The sequence below is a fragment of the Tympanuchus pallidicinctus genome, unplaced genomic scaffold, assembly GCF_026119805.1.
Source record: "Tympanuchus pallidicinctus isolate F22 unplaced genomic scaffold, pur_lepc_1.0 scaffold33, whole genome shotgun sequence".
In the NCBI taxonomy this organism is placed as follows: Eukaryota; Metazoa; Chordata; class Aves; order Galliformes; family Phasianidae; genus Tympanuchus; species Tympanuchus pallidicinctus.
In genome coordinates this window covers 2,711,518-2,735,556 of record NW_026294751.1, presented here as the reverse complement: position 1 = coordinate 2,735,556, position 24,039 = coordinate 2,711,518, and positions in this window count along the sequence as shown.

The window sequence follows — 24,039 nt, the reverse complement described above, 5'->3', positions numbered from 1 at the left end:
AACAGCAGAGGGAATCTGTGTCAGAATGGATAGTTTCTTTTGATGCTCGGGGTAATTTTTTCTGAAAGGCTTATTTAGGATACCTGGAATTTCTGAAACATCTTTGTTAGAATACTTATCCTTAATTCCTTTCCTGTATTGTCTGTGGTCACTGTTTAGCAGCTGTGTGGCTGTAGCCTCACTGCTGTCAGCAGAGGGATGCTGGATGCTCATCCCTTCATGTCTGCTCCACTGCTCAAAGAATTACTTCCAAACTGCTCAGATATAAAAAAAAATGTGGAGATAAAGGGGCACTGATTAATCACAAGGCATGGGGACAGAAAAAGCTAATCAAAACTCAGTGGAATGAGAGAATCAGCACTGCTGATCTTGGGCACAGCTTTGTACGCACGGGACATGGAAGCAAGTAATGCAAAATGAGTAAACCTGGGCAAAGTGTCTGCCACAGGACACAACACAGTGCACTCCCAGCCCTCCTCCTAAGAGATGCACAGCTACCAGGGACAGCCTGGAGGAATCATTGCTGATTACCAACTCCACGAAAGCCAAGGACTTCCTCCCAGTTCACTTGTTTCTTTTCTGACAGGAGCAAGAGATCAAAAATGAAAGGGGAAGTTACTACTTAATAGTCCTGAAAGCCAAGCAAGGCTATTAGGATACAAATACACAATCTTCTTTTGCAAAGAAGCGTGAAAGAAATTGCCATGGAGGGAAGCAGAAGTGAGATCTGGAGACATGCATCAAACGAGAGATGCGGAACCAGACAGAAGTATCTCACACAGCAGAGATCTCCAGCCTGGGGGCAAGGCTCCCTTTGCTGAGAACAAAGTGATGGAGGCCATTTACCCCAGCTGCCTGCTTGGCAATGAATTTGAGCCTGTGACAAGAGAAGCAAGAGACAAAAAGCTGCTTGGAGCAAAGGATCATATCCATAGGAGCGCCCAGGCACCCACTTGCATCGGTGCTTCTTGTAGAAACTGTTTTCTCCTGGGACACCAACAGCTTCTGCAAGCCAAACCAAAGCTGCAGCACAGACAGGCATGAAGAAAGCAGCACGCGCTGCTTTTGTTGCTGTTAATCAGAACACAGGTAAATTATTTCTTCCATCTGTGACTCCCACAAATGAATGAGATCGCCTCTCTGCTTTTTTCTCAACTGCCCCACTCGCCAGCCGTGTGTTCTGCCTGTCACACCGGCCATTTATGATGGAATAAAGTGCATGCACCTCCAGGCAGTACATTTTTTCATTTGATTTGGGTTTTAAATGCATTGAACACAAGAACTTTTGTGATGCCTGAATACTCAGAACACTCATTAAACATTTAGTGTGTGAAGGGGAAGAGAAAACAAACAAACCAACAACCAAAACCCCAGAAGAAATACAGAACAGGGAAATCTAGTTCAAGGCAAACTTTCTTCAGGGGCAGATTCCCTCCTCTGCCCAAGGATGAAGGAACATTCGCTCTTCCATATTCAGTGGTTGCTGAGACCTGGCAAGCTGTGATACCACTTGGGGCTGTTTTAAATTGCTGCCCTGACACAAAGGCATCTGCAGTGATCTGAAAGCATACAGAATAAAATGAATACAGAGCATCCTCCCGTTTCAAAGAGCCTCTGTCTTCCTCAGGCATGCCACCGCCTCTCTGCACCTCAGGCAGGCCTGCTTTCATCTGCTTGCTTCGTACTGTTGGGGCTGCCTGGGGCAGGAGGACCTGGCATGAGCGTGGCACAGTGCATGCATGGCTGTGCCCAAGTGGGCACCCAGTGCTGTCAGAGATCCCAGTGCCCTCGGTGATCCCAGCAATCCTGCTGCTCTTCTCATTCATCCCAAGAGAATTCTTCCCTCCCCCAATTCAAGATGCTGGAAACTCCTTGATGATATGGGAAGTCTTGCAGCTCCTGTGCAGCTGTATGAATTGCTGATCTGCAAGAAGGATAATGGATCTGGGAACTCCTGTCAGTATCACCGGGGCTGTGGCACAGGCATCTGTGCTGAAGGGTCTGATCCTGCACTCTGCTGCTGCTTGACTATGGCCAGATTTGAGTCCTGAGCTCAGCACAACGAGCTGAGTCCCAACGAGCTGAAATAACTTTAAGTCACATCTGCAGCTTTTTGAGTATTTTATTAGCAAACACATGCATACAATTTCTTGCATAATATGGATTTGCCTGGAGGGACTCGCACCATTTGTCAACAAAACCACTGAATGCTGCATGGAAGGATGCTCTCATCACATATTCATTACAACCACTGCCCAAAGGGCCTGCAGGAAAACCCACAAAGGATGGGGTTAGCTCAATTGCACTCAACTACAGGGTCTGCTCCATGAGCCCTGGTTTCTGTCCCATTCGGCGCTGCAAGGTGCCTGTGTCCCCCTGCTGTCCTCTGCAATGAGGGGACCGCAGTGTGGTGGGGTCCCTGTGGTCATCTGCCATGGGACATGCTCCACAAGTCTTGGATGCTTGAAACTGAGATTCCACCTCAAAATCCTCACCAATACAAACACTGGGTAAGCTTGCATCACGAGTACAGCAGATTTAAATCCCGATGTGTCCAAATGGAAGATGATAATGTCAATGCAGAGCAAGGTTTCAGGGATGCCATCTTCGCCGAGGGACTTAACCCACTGATTTTAAATGTAACTCCCTGCATTTGTAAGGGCTGAAATAACTTCACAGCATCTTGAATGGCAGGCTTTGGGTCATCACCCATCAAAACCACAGGTGATCAATGAGCAAAGTTAAGGATGGGTGATTTAATAACAAGCAAACAAACAGGTAAAGTGCCCAGTTCTTATGGAGCGTGGATATTATCTCATTTTCTATTTACTGTCAGGATCTCTGTGATAAATAGCCCTTCATGACTCTGATTTTCACATGCTAGAGTTATTAAACTTAATGTGTTTTATTAGGGTTGGGTTGAACTTTCACGATTCATCCAACTTATGTATTTCTCTGTAATCTCATTGTTTTGCTCTTTGTCTCAGAAGCTATAATAGTAATCTATGTCAATAATTCTGTCAAGCAGGAGTGATGATACTTGAAACAGAGAGTTTAAAGCATGGAAACCATATATTATCTCAAAGACAGAAAAATGAAGATCAGTATAATCACTGGATGAACGTGCTGAGAGCAGTGGGGGGCTGTACAGCAAAGGAATATTTCTATTATGTACTTAAAATAAGTTTACATGCTGCAAAGTCCTCTTCTATTAGCCTTTGGCTGTGATGTGACTTGATGCACATTTTCCTCCCACATCCCACATAAGTTAAGTGCTGCATGAAGAAGCATCCTGAAAGACCACCAGCTTTGGGAAGAATTTCAGGGCACATCCCCAACACAGAGCAGCTGAAGTAGCTGTGTCCTGAGATGGGTACGTGGATCCAGACATCACAAGAGCTAGCAGCTTCATTGTGTTCCACCTTTTAGTTCAGAACTGCCATGTTTTACACAACCTTGTCTTTCGAGAGGCCGAGCTTCCAGGCCAGAGAATATCATCCTCAGATTCCACACACCTCTAGAATTCCAGCTAGGAAGGCTCATCTTTAAAGCAAAGGAACACAGGGTGCTTTCACCTCAATGCCATACATCACCAAAGTCAAATATTCTACCTAGACTGGAATAGACACTTTCTAGACTTGATGTTGACCCTTACTTTCTTTCAAATCATGAATTTCCAAGAAAGCTTTCAGAGTAATCCTACCTATTACTCCTGCCAGAGCTGGATCTAAGCCTCCTGAGATTCATTACATTTAAATGGGCTTCCAGAAGGCCATGGGTCTCAGGGTGGATGAAACATCAGTGAGCCTGAAGTGAGCTGTGAGGAACTGTAATGTATTCTGAGGAGACCGTATCCCTGGGTCTAGAATTACACAGATATATGTAATGAATAAACCATTCACTTCCTATTGTGTTACCCAGACTGTAATCTCTAAAGATCCAAAATTACCTGGAAAAGAATATGATATTCAACAGCAGCATAACAGCAAACTATCCCCCAAAGCAGAGAGTTCAGCTTACAGCACAGTTTGAAGTGCCCTCTTCTGTGGGGAAAAAAAAGTGCCTTCAGTCCTCCAATAATTGTTTCAAATGAGTCTTTTAAAGCATTGAAATGCCAAACCACGAGACAAGAACACGCACCGTCTTAAGCACCATGGGTCACATTATCAGACTCTCCTCTGCAATCACAGGAACCAGGCATTGAAAAAAAAAAAATCACCCCTGAACAAATGCACATATATTACTCATTCCCTGCTCCTCTCCTTCTCCTTCCTTTCATTCCCCCCACCCTCCCAGGTGCAGCAACAGCTCAGAGCCTCTCCCTGCACAGCATCCTGCCATGCTGACCCAGCTCTGTCCCTGGGCCCACTGCTTCCATTCGCTCTGCTCCTGTCCCCACCACCACCACGTTTGCAGTGCAGTCAGCCTCACACCTCCATTCACATCCTGTTCTCTTTTTCATCTCTTTGCATTCAGGGGGGGGAAATCAATCCGCTTTATACATGCCACTTTTTGCAGAACTTTGATCTCCTTCTGCCTCCAGCCCGTGACGTCTTTCCCTTCCCTGCCTCCAGCCTGGACTGTTAACACACCAGTTTGATATATTTTTTTTTTACCCTGATACAAAACAAGGGTTGGGGTTTGCTTTAAATTAAGTTTAATCTCATCAATCTCCAAGCACCGAGTGAGAAGCAGCACAGCCAGAGCAGATGGGCTCATCCCACCAGGAGGGCTCAGACACAGCACGAGGAGTGAAGGAGCAGCCCAGGGAGCACAGCTGAGAGCCCACCCCATTACCCTGCAGGGCAGGCTGGCCTCTGGCTCCAGATGCATCTACATTCATTCCAGCTGCAGCAGCCAGATGAGTTCTGCATCACATCTGCATGACCCAGAGGTGGGACGTGTCCCTGCATCTTTTCCTGCCCCCCACCCGCTCACCATTTGCTCCTCTCAGTATGATAACACAGAGCAGGCTGGGGCTCATCGTGGCTCAAAAAAGCCTCACAGACAGCACTAAAAAAATGATGCTTCTCCTTTAAAACATCCTCATATTCCGAGAGTGCTAAAAAATAGCCTATATATAAATAAGCTGGTCAGCTGCACTTAGAACATTCAGAGTAATTCTCTTCCTTGCACTTCTCTCTTTGGGTTACAAAGCAAGGATCTCTGGCTGCTCCTTCCTGACATTCTTGAATTTCAAATAGAGACTCTGTGCGGCTGTTCTGCATTCTCTTAAAAATGCCTTTACAAATTATTTAAGGCAAGTTGTCTTCATGGTTTTCAGTTCACTACAGACAAGAAACAAAGCTGAAGAGCACCCGCTGATAGCATTATAAATGCCATGCAGGTTCTTGTTTCAGTCCCAAATCTTACATCACTGCTGGCATTAATGGAGGCAACGTCTGATTTTGCACCAGCTTAAGTGAAACCAACATCAGAGCTACAAATATTTGATAAAATAACCACACAGAGTAAAAAGGTAGAGAGAAATTAATTAATTACTGCCGTTTCAGATGAAGTAGCTGGGCTATCAAGTGTTTTAATAGCTGTTCAAAGAAAGGAAATGTTTTTTACCACCAGGAAGTAAGAAAAATGTTGACCAAACAGCTGTGAGCATAAAAACCAACACGTGAAGCCTACAGAAAACAAACAAAAGCCCATAAAGATAATTGAGAGAAGCCAGGTGACAACCAAGACAGACGGGAACTTCATCTGCCATTGGGAGCTGTGTTTGAACCATGTGGGCAAACACAGGGCAACAAGCCTGCCTAGGTCTGTTGGTTGATTCAAGCTCATCATCAATTAGCTGCACACCAAAGGTGATTATGGATGATCAGACTGCCCTTAGAAAACCAAGTCTGCAAGCATTTATTTGCAACTTCCAGAACTGCAGATACATGTATCAACCAAGTGCTTTTTGACATCATTTTGTTCACATTCCAGCCGCACCCAAAACTGAAGCCCAACTGAGTCCCACAGCTTAAAAGCACCTCTGAGTGTAAACCAGAATCCTCCATCCCATGTTAAAATCAGATTCACACTCCTTCTCCATCGTTCCTCTCCATCCAGGACATGAGCTAAACCCACACAATCCACAGGGTAACAGATGGAGCTGACACCAGGAGCCCTAATGAGCAATATAAACCAGATTTTATTAGCAAAGTCCATTTGCTGGCTGGGGATCCCAGATATCCAAGCCAGCCATTTCTGCCCATCTTACTCCATTCCTTTCCATTTGTTTCATTAAATAAATGGCAGGGCTGGCTCCCAGCCACTGCCTACTGCCTTTGCCAGCCATGATCCCGGAGCAGCTGAAGAACCAGGCAGCAGCCGGCATTTGTAGGCATCTGCTCAGAGATGGGGGATGGAACTGGCTCATCCTCAGTGTCCCTTCTAACCCAAGCCATTCTATGATGAGAAGATTCAGGAGGGAGAGCAGAGCCCGGCCAGCAAAAAAGGTTTGTGTGCATAGATGTGGGTTTGTGCTTTAATCTCTATTTATTCAGTCTGAACTAATGACCCATGGATTAGCCCTTGCTAACAGGTGAGCCACTTCTCCACAAAGCACTTTGTTTCAGATCAGAGGTTGGCAAGTGACTAAAAAGGGCTCATGCCACATTAAAATAATACTTAAATTAGTAAGAGCAAGTCAATTGCCCAGCTGAGGTTGAATAATTTGCTGGTGGGAGGCACGAATGAAACAGAGCAGGGCACAAATGTTCCCCTAGAATAAATTCATATTCAAAACAACAGGCAGCAGAAGAGAAAAGAAGGGAGAAGGATCCTGCTGGCTGTGTGTGGATGGATGCAGAAGCACTGTGCTGTGTTTGTCCTGCCCTGCTGCCATGGCAGAGCTGCTCGCTGAGCTCTCAGGCTGAGGGCACTTTGGAGCAGGGTCTTCAAGCAAACAGTCTTGGGCAGAGCAGGTCTGGATCTCTATTGGAAAGCAGCAGAAGCTGCTCTCACATCTGCATGGGACAGCAGACTGGTGGGATTTCTCCATGCTGCCCATTCGTGTCTTTCCCTCTCTCTGACCCATCCCTGTCCCTTGTACCTTCACTTCTTCCACAGCAGTGCAGATGGTCACTATTTTCCCATGGCTTTCTCCACAAATTGCAGGTAGGAGGTAGCATCCCAAGAACGCTGCTTGAGTCTGACTCCCCTTCCCTCTGCCCCCAGCTGTTCCAGCAGCCCTGTGGTCATTTCTGCTTTAGGGGGTGAGGTACCAACCAAGGAACAGGGCTGTGCATACAGCAGTGTGGCAGAGGAAATCAGGAAACGGGGGAAGATCTGTTTATTCAAATGTGTTATTTTTTACCTTGCTTTTATAAGAAACACGTGCAGGCATGCATGGCTGAGTCCATCAGTGAGTGTACAGCTCAATAACGATAGAATGAGGCTGGCTTTTTCCCCATCTTCTTTTCCTTTTCCTTAAATAATTCCCACAGAATGCCAAAATAGCCCCAAACTTTGGCAAAGAGGCAGAAGCTCAGGAAACAAGGCGAATTCCTGCAGCAGTGAAACACTTTCCAAGCTCTGCTCACATCCAGTACCACTTCAGATGGCCAAAGGGCTCTCCCAACTCAAACACCTCCTTCTCCCCCAGTCCCTCCCAGCCTCCTCCAGGCACTGCAGCCTCTTTGCAGTCGCTCACCCCCCCCGAATCCCCACCTGCAGAACAACTTCAGAGCTTCGAGTGCTTGAGGCTGGCGCAGCTGGAGGGAACTCACTTCCATAGATACGGAGCGTGGCTGCCTGCCCAGTTCCAACAAAAGATGGATTTTGTAAAGCCAGCTAAAACTATGCCATCCATTAGCAGAACTACAAAGCAGAACATTTTAAAGTTAATTGGTTTTGCAATTAAAAGATACGCAGAACATGCGATGCAATTAATTTTACATAAACTTGGTCAGGAATTAAACGTGAAAGCACTTGGTTACTTCCTTAAATGAAGTGTATGTTTACTTCCACCACAGCTATCTTCTGTGCATACCAAAACAGGAGGCACAGAACAGCTCTGCAAATGGACAGTGCTACATTCTACTGAATGCACATTTCCCAATCTGCAGAGCACGTTCCAGCAGGCTCTCCTGGAGCACGTTCACATGTCTGGATAGCAGTGTGCTCTTCCTGCATACCACAGCCCCTGCCACAAGTGACATTAGTTCAAACAGCAAACAGACACCGTGGAAATAAGGCAGAGTGCTTACATCTATGTGCCACACAGGGAGAAAAGAGGCACAGGGAAAGCAAACCAGACGCTCCCAAAGACTTACACTGCAGGCTCAGCTCCTCCAGACTCAGCTCCTTGCCTTCATTCCAGTGCTCCCCACGGTGTATCCCCACGGATACCTGCACCCCCACTGCCCTGCTGATGCCTTTGGAGCAATGCAGAGCAAACCAAAGCACTGTTTTCCTTCAAATAACCGATTGCTAGATAATTAGCTCTTTTGTTCTGCATGCACAAACTCAGCTACTTAATTACAGATCACCTTGTCAATAGTTTCTCAGTTTGCCCTGGGTCTTGTTGCTGGGAGGCACATTTAGCAGCAAGCAGGAAAGGAAAAACCGCAGCACTGCTAAGAACGAGATTCGCTCAGAAGGAGCTTTAAAAGAAATCCTCCCCGGCTGTCTGGGAGAGCTGTTGTTTCACAAGGAGCCACAGCAACCAGCACTCCCATTATGCCCCTGTTGGTTTGCCATTCTGCAGGCATAAAGATCAGCAGAGCAGCAATCCAAATGACTTTTCTTCCATGAGCTTTGCAACACCATAAAGGAGGTAAAACAAAATCAAAGCAAACAGTGCTACCCAGCTGTAGTCCACAAGAGTACTTTCAGTTATTGACCTGTGCTGCATTTATCTCAGAGCCACTGGGCTTTTTATTGTTTTGCCTTTCTCTCCAACGAGACAAAAGACTTTTTTCTACCTTTGAAGCTTCTGCATTCAGTGAAGTGTCAAGAAAATCCTTGCAAAGAGTAGATGCTGCAGAAATTCACCACTGCAAATGAAGGAAGCAAGGCAACGTGGAAGACAGACAGACCACGCTGTTTCAGCTCACACCAGAAGCCCAGCTCCTGCCCCGCTCCCTCCTGCACCTTCAGGAGCACTGAGATCTCAGCATGAGGGCTTGAAATGAAGGTAGGCAAAAGTAGGACCGTGTGTGGCCCCATCATTTAGAGCCTGTGCTCCTCCAGACTGTGCCAAGAGGCACCTGAGGTCCCAGGAAGATGAGCATTGCATGGACTTACCCAGGCCTGGGCACCCAGCAGACATCTCACACCTTTGTACCAGGCACAGTCAGCGAGCAGCAGAGCTGTTGGGTTCAGTCCCTGCAGGTTTTCCTCACACCCTGTGTAGCAGAGGAAGGACTGGGAGCACTCGGAGCTAAATGAGCTTTCTCTTTACATTTAATCAGCCCAGTATGTTAATTGAATATGAATTGATTGCAAAGGACGTTAATTGAGATTTAAGAGAGATACATTTAGGCACCCGTGTAATTAACTCAAAATAACAGAGGCAATAAGCGTGGAAGCTTATTAATACAATACCAAGCATCACTGGGGTAGTTCCTCCCCACACCCACACAACTGCACAGCACAGCTATCCCAAGTTACACGCATCCTTTCAGAGCACACACTGTCAGTTGCTGCTCAATGAGAGCCAGCTGGCTCTGGCAGTGGCTCTGCCTCTGGACTGAGGCTGTCCCCTGCTGTCCTTTGCTGTGGGGCTGCTGCTCCCCACTTCCATGCCAGCCCTGCTCCTTGGATCTGCACAGCTTGTGAGAGTTCACCCAGGAGCTGTTTGTAGATGTGACAACGAACGCCAGGCTGGGAGCAGGTAGAAAGGCTTTTGGCTGCTTGACCTAAACTTGGCATTCAAACAAGTCTTCATTTCACTCTTTGTCTTTCAGTGTGTTATAGGAAAACTTCTGGCTTGTATCAGTTTTTTTATGGCTTACCCAATGGTACCCACATGGGCAGAACTGGGGAAGGGAAGTCCACAGGCAAGAGAAAACCCACACACGGCATTTAGAGGCTTCTTTTTGAAGCAGCAGCCTTTTTTCCCCCTTGTTTTTCTCAATATCTTCCTCCAGCATCAAAGTTCTCCTTTGAAATAAAGCTGTACATGGGGCCCACTGGGGCTAATTACCAAATCCTCAGGTGGATGTTCTCCATTTCAGAGGTTGAAAAAGCAGGGAAAGCAAGCAAAGTCAAGTCAGTACATTAACGCTTTTCAAAACAAACATCATTTATCTACCTCAGAAGTGAGGCTCGGAGGTCTTCTTGATGACTATTGGCCATTCCAACAAATGGAAGCACTGCTTTCACTGGGGTTGGAAGAAATTGCTGATGATAGGAAGAACAGGTTTCCCGTTGCACAATAATTAAAGGATTTCCAAGACACCCTTACTATAAGGAGGCAAAAAGCCAGAAATGTACACATTGTCATAACTTGATGCACCAAAATCAGTGTTTACATTGGCTCACAGAGGACTGCAGAGGATTCCCCTGGATGCCTCATTTAAATATTTGTTAATGTAAATGAACATTTTTGAAAGCAAATTGTATTCAAATAAGAAATAAAGTAGCCACGTTTTCAGTACTGCACACAAAGGAAACACTTTGATTTCAAAGAAGCTCCATCATCAGTGGTCTTTTAAAAAATACAGAGAGTATTTTATGTGCTTAATCAACTGTAATCATGTTTTGCTACTGCTTAAGAAAGAGAGAAATTATGTACATAAAAATACCAAAAGCAAACTGAAATTTGAAAAGAAATGTTAAACCAAGCCTGCTTCCTTTATTACGTTGGTGAGCTCTTGATTCCAACACATACATTCATATGGGAAGATCTGCAGCCTAAAGCCCCAAGCCCTGGTCTTCTAGGATAGCAGGGGTGAAATCTGTTTCCTAAGGTATGCAAGGAGCAGGTATGACAGAGAAATCACAGCAGGGCCTTCACAGCTGTGCTGCAAAAGCCACAAGACCAACACAAAGCCCACATGTATCTCCAGTGCTGCAGACATAACCAGGAGCCCCCAAGGGGTTTGGGATGAACTCTGGGGTCAGCGTCACCCCCAGGAAAACAGCCCCACAGGGACAACGAAGTGGGCAGGAGATGAGGGAGCACTGTGTGCCTACCCACAAGTTATGTGGTGTTGTACAGATGGAGCACAGGACTGAGGCATAAGTGTGAATGGCCTGAGCCAGCACTGAAGCCAAACCCCAGGTCCTGTTCCCACCTCTGCAACAATTCTGTTTAGCAAAGTCACTTTCAAGACATTTGCAAAACATTTTGCACTTTTCCTCTAATTCCTTCCTTGCAGGAGAGCTTAACTGAAGCCTACCACTATGAGCCAAGTCTTCAAGGATGCTATCACAAAAATTCATAACCATTTTATTTCCATCTAATCTAGTATTTGGGGGGCTACTGTCTTCCCTTTGATTTAAGAATAGTTAGGGCTGTGCTGAACTTGGGCAACAAAATATAACTATGCAATCTGCCAATGGGATTTCCCCCTGTCCTTGGAGCAGTGTGCAGGACCAGGCTCACGGTGCCACTACCCTCAGGAGGCACAGATCCACGTTTCAGAGATGGCAGCAGATCAGCTTGCTGTACCTCCAACACTCAGCACTGCTATATTTACTCCACACAGCCAGGTGCTTGCAGAATAGATGCTATCATCACATTTAAGCTCCGAGCTAACTGCTCCAGGAGGACAATCAGTTTACAAGCAGTTCTGATGAGGCCATTAGATGCACCACCATCAGTGCTAATCAACACAACTGAAGCTGTTCAGTGTACTTACAAAGTGCTCCCATCAGCTCCACAGAATAACACAAAGCCCACGTTGCTTTATAATTTCCCTTGCAAATTTACCACATTTGGTGAAGGTATGAATTCCCCATTATGTCCAAAAGCTGTCAAAAAAATAATAATAATAATAATTCTGCTTACCCATACGCTGTGGTGACGAGAACTGTGACAGCTCATTTTCTGTAATGAGCTCAGCACTGTGAAATAGAGATATGGCAAACACAGAAATTGAGCTGCTCTGCAGATTTCTGCCATGCCACCACACACTGGCTGCATGGCACTGCCAACACACAGCTGTCATCCCACCAGGGACAAGACACCCAACATTCTGTGCTGAGGCTCATCCCATGTGTGAAATGGCACACAGCTGTCACAGCAAGTGCTTCTGGCATAGTGTGGAGCCTCACCACTGCTCTGAAAGGCACCAACGCACACCAGCCAAGGCTGCAGGACCCCATCCAAGCGATGCTGCAGTCAGATGTGATCTGTAGGAGCTCTGGGTGCTCACAAATAGAGAGCACTCTGAACAGGTTAGGAGCTGCAGCTCCAGCTTTGTCCATAACGGAGCTTCTCAGCACCAGCACAGTGCTGGTGGTAAACAGCAACATCCAGAGGCTCGATAGCAAAATCCACCTTTGGCCAGGCACTTACATCTACTCTTCTAATGGGTTCCTCAGCTGACAGTGAAGACCTGCAGCCATGGATCAGGGAAACCACAGCTGAGAAAACCCCACCACAATTTACTACATTACTTGCTTTTCCTAAATCATCCCCTTCAGACCACTCCCAGCCTACCTTAGCATGTGCAGCTGGCAGCCAAGAGCACACAGCCCAACTGCCAAGCCCTTCCAGACTGTGAGTAGAAACCATGTTTAGAGCCATGGATGTCCACCATCACAATTCCAACTCTCCTGGCTGTAGGAACAGTCTCCCAAGAGTACTGGGGACATCTTGGAGCAAGAGGAAAGGCCCTTCATCTCCAGAAATCAGACCATTGTAGATAGTGTAGCTCAAATATGCAGCAGGTATTTTAGTGTGGCTGTACTTTATAGTATAGCCATAAAGGTAATAAAACAAAAGGTTAATACTAGCAAGTCCATAAATTTAGTAGTTGAAGATTAGTACGTTCTGTTTTGGTTTCTCACACTTCATTGAAATTTTAGATAGAAAGGTTTCAATTTGTCCTTGCACCAAGTTTGAGGCAACAGAAAGAACCAGGCAGGGCTGTTCAATAGCTTCTGAATCTCAGCAATAATTACCACTGAAAAAACCCTACAGTACAGGCTGGACTGGCGTGAGGTTTCATGACAACTCCCAGTTTCTGTGTCACAATCAGTGCCTGCCCTCAGCAGGCTGTGCTGCAGAATTCCCTCCTGAAGCCAACTCAGCTGTCTGCAAGTCACTGCTGTGGCCACGAGTCGCCCACCTCAGCCCCCAGAGCAGTTCTGAGTGCACACACACTGTGCTCCACTCGCTCTTATGGGCACAGACAGCTGACCCCAAAGTTTTACTGGTCAGCCTCCCAAGGGGATTATCCAGGCACAAACAGCTCCATCTTCAACTCATGAGCTTCTCCATTTCTGCAGCTATGGGCTCACCATGACCCAAAGCACGCTAACAGCAACGCAGTACTGGTGGGCATCACCTCCCTGTGCTCACATCCACGCTCAGTGATGACACTGTGGTACTCCCAGGGAGATCTCAAGGGCTAGGAATGGCAAAACTGGTAAACTGCAGAATTATTACCCTCAGGAATTACAAAAAAAAATACATATTTAAAGGAGTTGTTATACAAAGTTATTTGAGGGCAAATTCTTTTTCCTGGTTCTCAGGAGAGTTACGGCTCATTCTGCCTCTCAGCATAACCCATTGTTTTTCCAAGAGTCACTTCAAGTATTTTATCTCGAGCCAGGATTAGTACTGTGCCATTTACTATTCTTATTACAATCTCCATGAGAACAAGCCCTCCAAATCTTCAACACCACCTGTAGCCAGAGACTTATAGTTATGTTCCTGCACTGTGTTACTTTGATGTCTTCCATATTCAGTTGTTTTTATGGGGCTGCCTCTTCTGTTTTCTCTCCTTTTACAGCCCCACTAATCTGTGAGAAGTAGAAGCAGAAGGAAAGGAGCAGAAGAAGCGATCAATCAAATTGCAAAACACTGCACAGGACAAAACGGTGTGGTGCAAAAAAACTACTTCCAGCTGAATTGAAGTAATTGGTTCCCAGGGGTACAAGAAGCATTTCCTCTCCCAAGTGATGTGAGCTTCCTTCCAGAGGCCCTGTAATACATGTCACCAAACATCACAGTTCCCTGGAGTCTGATAGCCTCAGCAAGTCCAGGTCTGTCCTAAGGCAAGGGATGGAGTAGAAGAAAGCAGAATGCCGTGCAGGGTTAACCCAGCCATGTTTTAAATACGTTCCTTTAACAAGCAATGGACACAACAGCCAGCCCTGTGCCAGAGGTCCCCTGCCTTGTTAGCACAGCACTGCTACATGCTGCAAGTGCAGCAGGGCAGCTCCCCAGGCACGATGCTGCAGGGCCGTAGTTTGGGCACTGAAGCAGTTATTTCCCTTTCTAAGCAGTTCTTCTCTGATGTGAACTCTGAGTTCAGACACCAGAGAGGATGTTTCCCTCTGCAACCTGAGGCTGTGCAAGCAGCATCCGCCCCAGGAAGGCGTGCAAGTCATTCCCATGGCATTACTTACTTGTTCATGCATGTTGTGGTCCCCACAGAGCCTCTAGCTGCCTGGCACTGCTCTTGTGAAAGGATCTCCAGAGGACTGGAAAGACACAGGGCTCCTGCTTATCAGGTAGCAGACATACAGGGGCACACAGGCTTTCTTTGTCCATTCTGGAGGCTCAAATCAGGTTTTGTGCAAGGAGATCAGCTACCCATCATAAGACTTCATCTTCAAAAATCTTCCCCCAGCCTCCAAAGCAAAAGCCAAGCTGTGAATCTCGATAAAATGACAACAAGGTGGGTCAGAAGAAGAAGGTTGTACAGGACATTGTATGCTGGATGGTCAGAGAATTATGTCCTTAAGTTGCCTTGAAACAGCACAGCACAGATTTTCTAACGAAGTTAAATGTGCCTGGGAACAATTGATATAGAATGAGCAAGATGGCTGGGAGGATTGGTCAGTAATTTTAGAAATAAAATTGTGATTAAAAACACTTCACTGTTAAAAGCTGGGAAGCAGATTGCCTGATTGTGATTAATACAGTACTGCAGGCTGTGGCTGCCCAGAAGAACGGTAGAGACTAAACTTGAGTTAAATTCTTATCCAACAAAATGTATCCAATGTAATCCAATAGGTCCTAAAAGGTTAATGTAAGCTAAATCAACGCCGCTTCTGTCCAGATAAGGTGTGGGAAATTGTCCTTGAGTGTGAATGTTCACAAATCTGGAGATGAGGGTAATAAAGGGCTTTCATCTCATTCTAGCCTCTGCCAAATCCATTGCAATGCATGGAAAGTTGATAAGGGTACTGATTTATCAGCCAGCAGAACATAACACTGGAGTAGTTTTAAAACATTTCGTCTTGGCTTATGTCAGTTTTCTTAATAAACATGAAGAAAAAAAGAAAACCAACACCTTTTTGACAGTCAAAGAAGTGGGAGCAGGTGGTGGCAATCACAGAGACAGACGTGGCCCAGCAGAACCCCGGCGTTCCCTGGAGGTGAGGAGCATCTGCAGGGCTGGCTGAGCAGTGAGATGGCAATGGGAGAAGTGCTCTGCTGGGATAAGGGGCTGAGTGGAAGCAGAGCTTCAGCATGCTCTGAAACTTCAAGCACATGGTTAAATCCCAGGGATCAAGGAGATTTCCAAGCTCTGCTCAAATCCATCAAAGCTAACGGGGTGCTTAGCTTCCATTCATGACTCTGAAAATATCCCTATATATTTATGGCTAAACTTTAAACACGGGCTTAAATACTCTTCTGGTGTGTGAAGTCAGAGCTCCTCTCTTTCCTGCTTTCAGCTCAAACTTTGCCACCAGTCCAGCTGCAGTTCTGTGCACACCTGGTGGCTCAGCCTGAGCAGACGCACAAATGAGCTCCTGCTCTACATGCAGCGTGGCATGCACTGACAGCATGCACAACCTGCTTCCTACAACATCTCGGGATCAATATGAAATTCTACAGTAGGAGAGCTCAGAATCACAAGGACAAAAAAAAAACAACAGCCTTTGAGCTCTACCAGCCCTCGAGCAAAGGAGGATTTCTCCCTGTAATGCACCGAGGCTTTGTCCAGCTTGGTTTAAAGGCTCAGGGTCACTTCAAAATGCCAGATCCTGCAGAGCCCATGATGTCACTATGGTCAGGTGCTAAAAGTACATACAAAATATGCAGATTTGAATTACTCTGTAGATAGCACTGCCCACTGCAAAGCTCAGCTTCCTTCAGTGTTTGCTGCTAAACACACAACAGTTCTCCTGCCAGCTCCTTAGCCAGTCTTCTCCTCTACCCAAGCAGATGGTGCTAGGAGGGATGCACTCAGCATTAACTCTGTGTCTTATTGTTACAGTAGATTAATACCTGAACACTCTATAAAGGCATGAATTATGACTACGTATACAAACAAGCAGTATATGTACACAAACTTCCAGGAGATGTGTTTCCCTTGAACGAGCTGTCTATTACCAAGCACTTACATATTATGTTTACACAGGCTTTTACAACCAACACTTGAAGCACCAAGCACTTAAAACTATCGATTCGATTAATTCAGTCATCTTCATAAAGCCATCCCCTCTGCTTCCCCTGTAAAGCAGCCCAGCTTGCAGCCCCCTGCCCATGGCCAGCCCTGCCATCAGTGCAGTGGGGCATCCCTGCACAGCCCTGTGCCACCTTCAGTTTGCCACCAATAGAGTTAATTACATGAGATCCCCTCTTGCAGCACTCATCCCCCTCTCTCAGGACCCACGATGCCAAAAGTTGACCTGAAGCCACTTCACGCAGATAATGTTGTGCACAGCTGAAATAATTTACTGCTTCATATCACTGTGGGGCAAAGAAAAGCCCAAGGGTGCATCAGGAGAACACCTGCAGCCAGGTGCTTCTGGCTCCAGCCCTTGACTCAGCAGTGCTGTCCTGCAGGCTCTATTATCCCTCTGAGCACACACAAATTAGCTCATTTGTCTGTCACCTCATTATACTGCCAGTTCTTCAGAACTGGGGATTTTTCTCGACGTGATTTGCACAGTGCCCAGCACAGACCCAGGCGCTCAGTCTCACCAAGGAGCAGCCAGACTCTCGTCATCGGATAAAACAATCAACATCAATCCATTTCGTAGCTCTGGCTGCCTCCCCTGTCTTTAAATCAAGCCCGAGGTACCATGCTTTCCTGTCACCTGCGCTCTTCCCCTCAAATCATTATTTTATAGCCTGCAAAGAAGTTTAGCTTAGGAGAAAAGAGGCAAAAAGTAGCATCCCGACTCCTCAGCAAGAGATGGAAGGCTAAGTAGTGGCAAGAAGGGCAGCCAAATCTCAGAGTATTATTTAAGAGAGAGTAATAAATAGCACAGGCAATGCTCATGTGGGCTGTAATGGGTTTTATCAGCAGAACATGCATCTTAAGGAACATGGCAGAGGAGCCAGGTGACAAGTGCCACAGGCAGAGGCTCATGACAGACAGGGCCTCCTGAGAAACAAGGCATGGCAGGACAGGAGACAGCCTTAGAGAGGATGGATGATGGAGATGGCTCTCTGCTGTCTCTAACTCTTGGCTAATAAAAAAATCCCAGCAAATGGAAGCTAAATCTAGAAAGAATAAATCAATAGCATTTAGGAGAAATAGAACAGTGTAAACCAGTGAGGGAGGCAGTTCCCATCCTAAACGCTTCCCGTTCCCCTCCATCTGGCAAGGCAGAGCCTCAGAGTGGGGTATCATTCCCAAAGGGGAGGACACAAGTCTGCTCCCCACACTCCTATACAGCATCACCCTCACCCTGCTGAGCCCCAGCACTGTGCCCCTGACCCCCACCAGGGCACTGCAGGCGAAGCAGGGAGCAGAGACCCCGCCAGCTTCCTCCTCCCAGTGCTTAACTCAATGATTCCAGCTGTTTTCTTCCTGCAGAAGACAGACCTGGGTGTGTTAGGATGTGGGCAATGCTGTGTGATAAGCCAAGCATTGTTCAGCACTCAGTACAACCTTGGCAGCACTAATAGGCACCTTGCAAGTCAAGAAAAGCATTTGCAAACGCAGCCACCTTCAAACGAGAAGCACAAGCACTATCCAGCAGGGCAAGCTCTGCACAGATCTAGCAAGCCAGACATTTGAAGGAAGTGTTAATTGAAAAAACGATTTTAAACTCCTCATTCGGTGCCACTGGCCAGCGAGCCCCATTTGGCAGCACTCCCATGCATGGGGTAATGTTTGTTCTGTGGCTTTCACACCCACTCAGTTTTACTCAGTGACAGGGAGCAAACAACGCTCAAGAGAGCTCTGCTTTCTCTCCCGTAGCTCAGCCAGACAGCACACAGGAGCAGTGCATGTGGCCAGGCATCCTTATAGCATAGCAGTGACCACAAAGAGCCTCGGGAAGCTGATGGAGCTGCCCTCAGAAGCACAGCAGTACGTGGGGCCAGGACAGCCACACAGGGATCAATGCCTGCCCCCAAAGCAGCATCCAATACGTGGCAGAGCACAGCTCCACAGCTCCTAAAATTGCCTACATACATGAATAGCAATAGCTTACCATTAAGAAAAGGTCTGTATTATTCTTTTGATGGTGTTGCAGTGCTCTTGAAAAATGGGTGTTATTTATTTGATCGTCCCCTAAAGATTCTTTTGTCACAGGCTATTGTGTAAATTTGTGTTCAGACCATTTTTTTAAATGTTGAATTATTCACTTGATTGGCCTTAATGTCTTCTCCTGAACACCTCAATATGGTGTGATTATTATCAATAGAAGGAGGGCTAATAAAAATGTGGAAATAATAACTGCAGCTGGATTTTCAAAAGGGAAAGGATAATTTTCTAACTGCTAAAACATTAGTAGTTAAGAAAGTTAAGATAAGGGTAATAAAGCCTCGTGCTTCAGGGCTTTGCAAAAGGGGTTAGGAAGTAATTATTTTAAATTCTTTCTTCAGTATTATGTAATTTAACTCTCGTTAATAAAGGACCCAATTTTCAAAGGCAATGAAAGATGTAGCTAGGAACTAGATGAGATTTTAGAAAATAGAAGTCAGAGCTCAACTTGCTTCAGTGCTCTCCAAAAACCCCCCCAGACACTTATTTGCATCTTCCAACTCCGATGATAAAATATTTTTTCTTTCCAAAATGTCAATTTGCTGAAAGCGAGGCGTTTCACTGTAATGCAGGGGCATTCACTCACATGTCTGAGGTCCCATGAACCGCAGGCTGAGGCACTGGGTTGGATTCATCTGTAATTCAGAAGCCTCTGATGGATGAGAGATGCCAGCTGCCCACCTTTTAAACACGGGTTCAGAAGGAGCTCTGCTCATTTGCTGGGCACAAACCTGGAGATCTGGTTCCTCTGTTTCAGACACTTTCTCCCAGCTTCACCATGCTCTAGCAGGGCAAAGGAGCGTGATCTATGTGCCCCATCCCTCATGCATGCAATGCAGTACCTTTATTTTGTTATACACGTGCTTTATATTTTCATGAGAGATGCTTTTCACCTCCAATATACCACAGCATGGATGGTGAGAGGACTCTCTCTGCTATTTCCACTCAGTTATCTTCAATCAAAACCTCCGTTGGAATGACATTACCCCCTTCACACATCCTCCCACATCTCCTCTGTCCTGCTCCCTCACTGCCAGTCTCAGCATTGTGGCAGTGCCACGTTTAACACCACCACACAACCCCAGCTCTTCTTGGTAAACCACAGCTATGTAGCACAGGTAAGGACCTTCCCTGGCCTCTCCCTGCACCTTTGGGCTGTCAAGGGGCAGCATCACAACACCCCCAGCCCACGTTGTTCTCCTTCATGACAGAGAAGCTCTGCAGCTCCTGCACTGCGATACCCCAACGTGAGGTGCTGGGAGCCACGGAGGTGTCTCAGATGGAATAAACCTGTACCATGAATAATTGAGGAGCATCACAGAAGCTTTTTACGGAACAAATGGAAGCATTCAAATTGCTTCTGTAATGCAACACACCAAGTGTTCAAACACAGCCAGCTATTGAAGTGAAATAATCACCCATGGTAATTAAGACCAGGCACGCGGCTGAGGTGCTGCACTGCTTGCTTTACCCACGGTTTTCCACCACACTGCACAGTGCTGAGAGAGAATGGCTTCGACTGAAACAACTTCCCTGCATTTTCAGGCCAAAGCTGAACCCAACCCATTTGGCTGTGAAAGCTCTGCTGGGCTTTCCTCACACACCAAATTACTTTTCGAAATATCCAGACCCGCTAGGATTGGCTTGAAATATTCAACTACGTGTGAGGAGTTTCTACTGAGCCTTGAAGTCTGAAAATGCTTTACAGAAGGTCTGGAGGCTGCAAGTAGATCGTTTACACACAGGCAGGAGCCTTCCCCAGTGACCTGCAGCACTGATCCTGATGTGGGAAAGCAGGGGCTGAGCACAAGGCAAGGTGCAAGCAGCACCCACAGGCAGAAACTGATAAGAGTTAATTTTCCCCACACATAATGGAATTAAGATAGTGGTGGTGTTATTGTTTATATTATTATTATTATTATTACTATTATTATTCAAACTGAGTGCTGTATTAATAGAGCTCCTTCAAAGTCACCCACAAAAATAATATGTATGTATGTAAGAAGCAGAAAAAGCTATTCCTGAATATCAGCTGATGCTTGGTAGATATTTTCAACTTACCCCAAGGGAAAATATATTAAAATTAAATGCATTTCTCCCATTCACTATCACTAAATCTTAATATTATTTTGAATTTAAACCTAAGCAACGTGGTGTCCAGGTCATCAGAGCCCTTTTTGGCCTTGCAGAGGCAAACATGTCCAGCTGGGCTCAGCAGGGTGCTTTCAGACGTCTGCCTGCTGCATGCTATGCACACAGCATGCATCACATCATGGCCTCTGGCTTGAATAATGTGAAGTTACAAAAAATACAGTCACTGTGGTAACTGCTTCTAAACAATATAAAGGCTGGGTAGGTAAAAAATGGCCTGAGAAGAGGACAGCCCCATGTGGGTCTGGTTTGAGGGGAAGTGGAGCGTGGTGTATTGGCCAACCACCATGTAAATGGAAGGTGATGGCAACTCCATGGCTAAGGGCAGCTCTCACCTACTGTGCTCAATGCAGAGCAAACACCTGTGGCTGTCAAGCACTTCTGAGGTGCAGTGTTGTGGTTTCAGACACTCCAGCTCAAGCCCCTCCAGAAATACCTGTGGTGGGATTCCTGCTCTGGGCTTTAGCACCAGCACTGAGGGCTCCAGCAACATCTCCTAATGTCTGGGCATTTACAGCAGCATCCATTTCTCCCATTTCTATACTCACTTCTCAGCCTACTATCAATGATAAAACACTGCACTGTTGGCCCATCTTTAGTTTTTTTCCATGGACTGGTACCTTGCAGCCAGAAAGGATTGCCTGAAGGTCCCTCAGACCTGCTGTGGGATTTCTCCTGCAGTTAAATAATCCTTCGTGATTTTCCCACAGAGGTTTGCTTCAAGGATGTCTCACAGCGTCCTTTGGAGAGGCAGCTTTCTTAGCCTGAAGGTTGCTCACCAACAGCTTACGCCACCTGTGTGCTATTTGTGACATGCCTTTGTTGGCTGGAATCACTGGGCCTTGTTTCTGGTCTTCAGCCAAGAAACTGAAGCAATTATGCTCCTAACAGGAATTAACATAAACATAGAAGCCGTTTGTGATAGAATTCTGAAACCACTTCAGTTTGTGCTGGGGTTTCCACATTCCCCATGCTTTTCTGTATTCCCATTATAATTTTCCATCATCAATTGTAACAAAGCACACCACATTTTAAGAGATTCCACAGCAATCTTGACGAATATTTGCTTGGTATCAGATTCAAAGCCCCACATTGCCTCCACTCCATCCATCTGCAGTCACTTCAGTGCAGAACAGCACCAGGAACTGAGCAATAAACACTGCTTCAAAGAGGTGACTCCATCACAGTCTACCAAATTAGGAGGAAGGGAACTGGCCAAAGAGCTCTGTGGCACTGTTTTTTAAGAGTGAGAATCCCATTTTGGAAGCAAGCTTTTTTACTTAAATAAGTTGCTTCAGGTAAATTGTTCAGCTTTTTCTAGGTTCCAAGCTATGACTCCTTTCCTTCTGTGTACAATGCTATAAAGAAAAGCTATTTTCATCTGCCATTAGAGGATTAAGCAGCTCCCAGAGTGCCTGAACCATACCCTACAAGGACCACTGCAACAAAGGACAGGGTTTTCCTGAGCTGAGAGCACTGTTTGTCTCCCATGCAGATTCAACCCCTTTCTCTGGAAGGATACCTGCAATGCCATTATAATTATTTGGATTTTCGCTTTAGTTCTGCTTTATTTTAGAGAAAGTCAAGGGCTGGACAGCATGAAAGACAAGGAAGTCCAGGATGAGAAGTTTAGATGGTGACTTTCAGAATACCCTCAGGTTATATCTCTACTACAGTCATGGATCTAGTCAGAAATGTTCTGTGCCTGCTGGAAGGGAACCATTAGCCCAGGCTGAGCTCTACACTTGTGAAAGCAAACTCTGACCAGTCTTCCTACATTTGGCTGTGCAGCTATCTGGAATTTTTCTATTTCCATGACACTGGGTCTAATGAAGACAGCTATGAACTTCCAGATCAGTGTACAGCTTTGGTGAACTCATCCTGGTGTCCAAACATACAGCTTTGAATTTCAGTAAGTAACCATAACTGAACAGTTGAAAGAAGAAACCTTGGCTTGCCAGGTTGCACACCTTCCACCTGGTTTTTAATCTCACTGTTTTACTTCTCCTTTCTGAGACAAGGACAATTCCACCTGTGCTTTCACAGGTCTGTTGTGATTATTTCCTAGAGCAGTGCTTGCATTATCTACCTGGACATGGAACATATTCTAAACTCCAGTAATGTGGGATCACTACAGAAACTGAACAGAGCAACACACAAGAGATCAGATACCTTCAGAACTGTGCTTACAGCACCTGCAAACAGAGGCTGAGACAAGGTGGGGGCACGCAGACCTACAGCACTTCATACGTGCTGTCTGCACACAGGCAGCAGCAGTTGCTGCGCTGGGAATTTTGCTGTTCATACATAAAAGCTTTTATGTGTCCATTTCATCTCTTACACCGAGTGACACAACTGTAGGTGGCATTCAGCGAGGCTGATTTGAACAGCCTTCCCTGGAGTTTAGCCAGCTTGCTCCTGTCCCATTGCTCCCCACAAAGAACTTCCCCTCACACCCTGGCTCGTGTCTCCTTAGGTCAGCACAGGCTGCTGGAGGCTCAGCATCCCCACTGTGGTAACATGGCACTGCACCTCTCCACGGCGCGGTAGGTGAAGTTCAACACTGGGCACTCCACTACTGGCAAAGAAGGCAACAGGAAATGACAAACATACATTCAACACTGAAAATGTTGGGATGACATTAGGATTTTCCTCTTGTTATCAGTGATATAGTAACTAGACTGGAAGGAAAACTCCTGTTGTGGTTTGTAATGCCGTTTGCCAGTGAAAGACGGTCCATGGCATACACAGTACTTGAAAAAGCTATCTGTTCTGAACATATGGATCCCATTCCTGGTCCCTTAATGTCTGTTGCTGCATTCTGGCCGCCAGCTCATGCCCACTCTGAAGACCTGTGCTGCCTTGTCTCGCAGGTTTCATGCCAGTGAAGGATGTCTTCATACAAGCTGCCATGAAATGTCTGCACTCTTAGCCAGGCAAAGTCATATTGCCTCTTTGTGCTGCGTTCAGGTAAGTCTATTTTCCTCTAAACAACTCTACCACTGCTCTCATATGGCGGTGAGTTATGAGCCCATGGAAGTCCAGATCCATCATCCCAAGCATTAGCCCCAGCATGGCTGAGGAGGGCAGTTCATCACGGGGAGTTCAGGCTTCTGGAGCAGACATCCCTTGGCTTTTAGTGGATGTCATTCTTTCATTACTCACTGCAAATGGGGCAACAACAAATGAAAGACTTTCCTCTTTTTCTTGCAGCGTTTCGGTAGATGGGCAAAGATAGCCAAGGCAATACATTGCAGGATACATTGCTTAGAGGTCTCTATGCTGTAGCTCCTTATAACTTATTCATGATTCA